Source organism: Ambystoma mexicanum, chromosome 1p (genome assembly GCF_040938575.1).
Source record: "Ambystoma mexicanum isolate Mex_15411 chromosome 1p, UKY_AmexF1_1, whole genome shotgun sequence".
Lineage (NCBI taxonomy): Eukaryota > Metazoa > Chordata > Amphibia > Caudata > Ambystomatidae > Ambystoma > Ambystoma mexicanum.
The window spans coordinates 639,742,071-639,749,185 of NC_090921.1; positions in this window are offsets into that span (position 1 = coordinate 639,742,071).

The window sequence follows — 7,115 nt, forward strand, 5'->3', positions numbered from 1 at the left end:
ATAGCAGTAGGACAACAAACTGGTGATGGGGGGTCCTCTCTATTTCTGAAAATCAACCTTCCTTCCAGTTTAAGGTGGCCTTCCACACTGCAAGGAAACACTCTGAAATTCTTTACCAATCCACAATCAGACATTCCCACTCCTATAGTCCAGAAAGATGTGAAATCAGCTCAGAGCCTGGCTGATATTCAGCAAATTGGAGAGCAGTTGTTCATCCCTGTTCAGTTAAATGAAGGGAAGGACTCTGTTCTCGCCCGAGTGTGTGTGAGCAACGGTAAGAGCTTCATCAGTGAAGCCATGTTCCGCCAACTCCCAAAAGATCCAGCCATTCCCACATTCAAACTGATAGACAAATGGGAAATGGATCTGGAAGCACCCAATTCCAAACATCTCCTGCCAAGCAGGTGTATGCTCAAAATCTCCATAGGCAACAAGAGCATAGTACATAATTGTTGGGTTGTGTGAGAGATCACTGCCGCCTTTTACTTAGGCAGTGACATTCTCAATCGCTTTGCCATTAGTTTGGACCTAATAAACTTCAAAGCTTCGTCCCAATTAGCGGATAATCCCATGGGCTTTGATGATCCAGAGAAGGCATTCAGGTCAGCTCAACTGCTGTCTTATGCAGTTAAAATTCAGAATGGAGAGGAAGTCACCATCCCAGAAAGGACCCGACAATTCTCCCTGGAAGTGAAAGTAAAGAGGACAGAAATTGGAAAACCCTGATGCTTATATACATCTAAATGCTTCTCTCCAACAGCAATGGTTGGGGGTAAACCCAACACCACTAGTCAATATAGAACATGACACTATTCCAATAGAGGTGGATAACAGCGACTTACAGAGTATCACTCTAGCCACAGGCACCATTATTGGAATGGCGGTTGATGACCGACATTTTTCCATTGATTTAGGCAATGAACTGTTAGGACAAATCCCCAAGGACTGTTTTGACAGTGACAGTGATGACAACACAGCACCAGACAGGATCTTTACCCGGCATGGGGGAATCTTCCTGGTGTACACTTCCTGCCCTTATGGTAAGGAAGATGTGACCTGTGACTTCAGAAGGGATGAGGTGATTTTCCAGGTTCATGAGGGCTGCCTTTCCCACCTGAAGCCACCAGTCCAAATCATCACTCTGACCAGGGACTTCTCCACCCAGCTGGAGGAGGCTGCTGAGATAACAAAACCAGAAGTCTTTCCAGGCTTCAGGCAGATGGTTGAAGAGAGAGTCAACCTAGCTGATGCCTGTGAGACTCTGGAGCAGAAGCAAAAGTTGAAACAAGTTTTCTTGGATTTTCAAGATCTCTTTGCGGTGGACTCATATGACTGTGGTCGCACCGACATCCACACAACAACAATTCCCACGGACCCTGGAATGACTCCAGTGTTTGTGAAGCAAAATCGCTTGCCTCTCGCATCAATGTAGTCCCTTACTGAAATAATTAAGAACATTGAGTCCCGTAGGATAATCCGTCCAGTCCACAGCACCTTCAATAATCCGGTGCTGGGGATATTGAAGCCAAACGGCCAGTGGAGACCCTGCGACAACCTTAGGGAGCTCAACAGAGGGGTCCATACTTCCCGATGGCCACTTCCCTACATTGACCAAGGGCCGGCCCAGATCCAGGGGTCACAGGCATTCACTGCAATAGACCTGACCAATGGATACTGGACTGTTCCTGTCAGTAGGGAGGACCAATACAAACTGGATTTTACCTTTGGGGGCCAGCAGTACACATGGACCCGGACTCCCTTCGGATACATCAACTCCGGCATTGAATTCAACATTTTCCTACATAAGGCCATGCCCGACCTGGGTGAAAGGGGTAACCTAGCCTATGTAGATGATGTACTCATCAAAAGCTCAACTGTGGAGGAGCACATAGCGGAGATCCGTTATGTTCTGACTCAGTTGAGGTCCGCCAGAGCAAAACTTTCCTTTCAAAAGGCACAGTGGTGTAGAACCCGTGTACATTTCTTGGGGCATGAGATTACTCCTCAGGGTCTCTGTCCCCAGGAAAAGAAAGTGGAAGCACTCCAGAAATTGAAAGACCCCACAACTCTGCAGGAACTAAGGAGCCTCCTTGGACTGACTAATCACAGTAGGAAGTTCATTGAGGGCTACGCAGAGATCACCAGACACCGATTCATCTTTTGAAGGGGGGGGTCAAGTGGGAATGGGGTCCAGAACAACCCGAGGCAGTAAGACAACTCAAAAGAAGCCTCTCACAAGTGCCTTGTCTAGCTTACCCTGTCAGAAACAAGGAGATCTTCTTTGAAGACAGGGTTCTCTAATACATGCTTGACTGCAGTATTATACCAAAAGCATGACAAGGTCAATAAAGTAATCTCCTATGCGAGTCAAACTTTATCCTCTGTGGAGGAAAAATTCAACGATTGTGAGAAGGTACTCCTGGCAACGGTGTGGGCATTGAAGAATTACCGCCCGTTTATCCAGGAGGAACACATCATAGTGGAGACTCCACACCAGCCTCGGCAATATCTCCAAAGTGACAGAATCCGGGCCGGAAATGTAATTCCTGAATTACTTCCTGGATTCTGTCAATGCAAGGCTTTCCTGTGGAGGTCAGATATGGCCAAAACAAGAAAAGTCCCCGCGCAAGGTCTGGCTGTCTTGCATGATTGTGCCAGAGAAAACTGTCTCGAGGACGAAAGTCTAAAAATCAAGGACAACATGGAGGCATACCTTAATTCCCCACACAAAGTCTTTGAAGAAGACAAGTGTGAGATAATGCCCATGTTGACAACAATGGGTAAAAAGAACTTGTGGCCGGTGAATGGAATGCATGGGTCAATGAGATCCCAGAACCCTCTGCTGGGTACAAGATTGGTCCCTGAAGTAGTCAAGTGGCAGAGTTGATGGCTGTGCATCAAGCCATCCTCACTGCTGTCCAACATCAACTCCATGAACTGGTCATAATCACAGATTTGGATTATGCACGGAACGGGTTCGTGGAGCACCTGGTTAACTGGAAAACCAGAGGCATGTTATGTGCTAATAACAAACCCTTGAAACATGGGAAGTTAATTCAAAATATTGATGATCTGGTCACTTCGAATGGGATGACCATCTACTGGAAAAAGATCAAGGGTCATTCCAAAGTAGAGGGACCAGACAAAACTGGAAATGACTTAGCTGATCAGCTGGCCAAAACCGGAGCCATCCAAGGGGATCTACTAGAGATCGAGTCCCTTTTGGGGGAAATCCAGGTCACTGCCATCACTAGGTCCCAGACAAATGCTCACAATGATCTTTCAACTGCACAATGGAGTAAGGAGACCCCAGATGCTGATTTGATAACGGCTGAAAAAGGGGATCCAATAATTGGTATGTTTTATCAACACATTGAGGACCATGAGAACTTTCCCCTGACAGATACCGATTACATAGGGAAAGAGGACCTCAGAGTGTTGATGAAATGTCCAAAAAGATTTCCGAATCCAAGACGGTTTGTTGGTGAGGAAATCCCTAGCTGGCCATGATCAGTGGGTGGTTCCTACCTCATTCCGAAGCCTGATGTTAAGTCACGCCCATGATGCGGCCACAGCAGGTCATAGGGGGTTTCATACAACACTTGAAATCTTAAGAGAGGTTTCATACTGGCCACACATGGGGCAGGACCTCGACCAATACTTGAAGGGGTGTCGTGTGTGTGCACAATTTCAGCCATGGTCAGATTTGCAAGTCGATTTCATCGGGCCTGTGATTCACATTCAGTCTAGGGGAAACAAGTACATGTTGACCGTGACATGCTTGTTTACTAAATGGTGGAATGTCTCCCGGCCCCAAACTGCAAGGCAGAAACAGCAGCTGCCCTGATGATCAACCATATCTTTTCGCGTTTTGGACTACCCCAAAGGATTGAGTCAGACAGAGGTAGCCATTTCACCAGCGGAGTAATGACAAAGATGTGGGAGATACTGGGGGTTAAAAGGAAGTTACACATTGCTTACCGGCAGCCTCTAGTGGTGCAGTTGAGAGATACAACAGAACAATTGTGAGCATATTAAAAAAGTTTGTGGCAGATTCTGGGCAAAGTTGGGATATTCGATTACCTCTTGTCCTAATGACCATCAGATCTACCCCTTCATCTGCAACTAAAATGTCACTGTTTGAGCTGATGACTGGACGTAGGATGGTGCTTCCCCAGCATCAGCTCTACAGAACCCAAGAGCAGACATTAATCAATGCCTCCACAACTCATGAGTATGTTGAAAATCTAAGAAAACACCTTCTCATCAGAGCAGGAGCTCTACCTGCTCCCCCACCTGCAGGAGCAGCCATACCAGCACCTCACCCCTGCTGGGTGCTAAGGTAAGGCCTGGGGTATTTTACGGAGCCCAAGCCATTATTTCGGCTGAAATTGCCTTCCACGCCCATTCCACTCTGCTTTACTCCCCCTGGCCGCAGTGCTACCTTTAATTCTGAATCTTGCCAAAAACGTGGTTTCCATGCCACTTTTGCTAAAATCGAGTGTTCGCCGCCATTGAATGCCACGAGGACTCCCCACACTTCATCATGGCCGCCCCTGCCTCCTGCACCCTCCCCATTGGTGCCATTGAGCCAGGAAGCTCCCGGATTAGCTGCTAGTCTCCACAACTAGCCAATCCACACCGCCGGCAGGCGAACGCCGGCCCGCGAACGAAGGCACAGGAACCAAGGCACCTGACTGAGCTGACCGAGCTGAACGTGCTGCGGTCTGCGCCCTGTCCCTAAGCCCTGCAACCTGCCTTCAACCTGACCTTCCCACAGGTACATGCATCAAGGTAATGCAAGACTCGTTTGTTGCTGCAACTGCGGGCTATCACGTGTGCTACATGGCCTGACTGTTATGCAAAGCCAAGCTTCCACACCAGTCAGCCTACTAGACCCCATTGCTACCCCTCCATACGGAAGCCACGTTGCCCTGCCCTAGCCATATGTCACAAAGTACCTATTCACTAACCAGTCTGTCTCCAAATGCAAAATTCTGATTTTCATATGCCATGTTAAACTGTGATTCAACGCCACTTTTGTTGCCTTGCTAGATTTGAATTTAGATGTACCCTGCATACACTGAGATTTGAACTTAGATGTGCCTTGCATATACCGTGATTCAACGCCACTTTGGTTGCCTTGCTAGATTTGAATCTAGATGTACCCTGCATACACTGAGACTTGAACTTAGATGTGCCTGCATATACTGTGATTCAACGCCACCTTGGTTGCCTTGCTAGATTTTATTTTAGATGTACCCTGCATACACTGAGACTTGAACTTAGATGTGCCTTGCATATACTGTGATTCAACGCCACCTTGGTTGCCTTGCTAGATTTTATTTTAGATGTACCCTGCATACACTGAGATTTGAACTTAGATGTGCCTTGCATATACTGTGATTCAACGCCACTTTGGCTGCCCTGCTTGATTTGAATTTAGGGGCACCCTGTTTACTCTCTGAAGCAGTTCTGCCTGCCCGCACACTGTTTTTGTTCACTGTCTTTTGCCCCATTGCTGGATTTTCAAACCCAGGCAAGCCGCAATAGCTGCCTCCATCCACCTACACACTGCTCTGTACCCTTTTTATGACCTCCTCACTGAGTTAACAAAATGTTCCTCCCAGGCATCTATTCAATTCTGCTGAGAATCATTCTCCACCTCGTCAAATCTACATGCCCGCATAGCTCTGCCCCCAGCACTGTCTGCCCAGACTACACCATACCCCACCTCATAGAGCCCAGCAACACCTTCATGCCTCCACAATTCCTTCCTCCAAGCCTATCAGATAGGCTCACTAGATTACGGTCCAGACTACCTAGACTACACGAGCCCCGAGCCAGAGATTCCACCCAACCCAAACTCACCAACCGAACCACTGTTAGCACATGCGCCAACCTCACACTAAAAAAACTCAAACCTCAGTCACTCAACACTATTATTAGCAAAAACAAAGCACGCATTACAGCAACTACCCCCACCCCTACAAAAACCTCCACACCTCCGATTAAAGGGGCCCTCATCAATGCACGTTCCATAATTGCCCATGCCACGGACATCGCAGACCTCATCATAGCCGAAGACCTAGACTTACTAGCCATAACAGAGTCCTGGCTCCATGCAGCTGCAGGCCCTGCCCTATCGCTAGCCATCCCCAATGACTATACCATCATCCGAGCAGATAGAACTGAATCTAGAGGCGGAGGCCTGGCCATCATCGCCAAAACCTACCTCAACATCAGACTAGACTCCACTACACACCTTCCATCATGCGAAGCACTCACAGCCAAGCTACCCACTGCTAACTCGCAAACAATATCCATTCACCTACTTTATAGACCGCCTGGACCCCTGGGATCCTTCGAGGAAGACCTCAGTGCTATCCTCACCGACAACCTAAAAAATTCCTCGCAATGCCTCGTCCTAGGAGATTTTAACCTAGGCTACAAAGACCCCAAAGACCACCAGGCCACCCTCATTAACAACACCTTGCCCGAACTAGGTTTCACACAAAAAGTATCTAGCCCTAACCACAACAAAGGAAGAACCCTCGACTGGGTAGCAGACGATAACTGCGCGGCACTCATCACCAATAACTCACCTCAATCTTGGTCTGACCATCACCTCCTCTCCTTCTCGCTTGAAGCCTCAAGCCCCATAACCAACTCAATATTAGCCGAAGCCATCCCCACGAGAAGCAAGAAAAATATCACAGCGGAAAAACTGATCCCACTCATCCTCCCCACGCTCAACCGACTCCCTGCTTCCAACTCTTATGACCTCGTAGAAGGATACAATAATACCATGCGCACAGCCTTAGACTCCATCGCACCCCTTAAGCTCAGAAAAAGCAAACCAAAAAAGCACCTTAACCAATGGTTCTCCAGCCACCTTAAAGCGCTTTGACTAGAAAAAAGTAAAATGGAACAAATCTGGAGACAACCTCGCACTGACCATAACAAGCTATTACTAAACAAAATCAAGGCCAATTACAAAAAAGAAATCATAGCTGCCAAACAAGAATCCTATAACCAGAGGATCGCACATTCCAACTCTAGTACCAAAGAATTGTTTACAATTATCAAAGAATTGGAAACACCAGTGCCGGTCC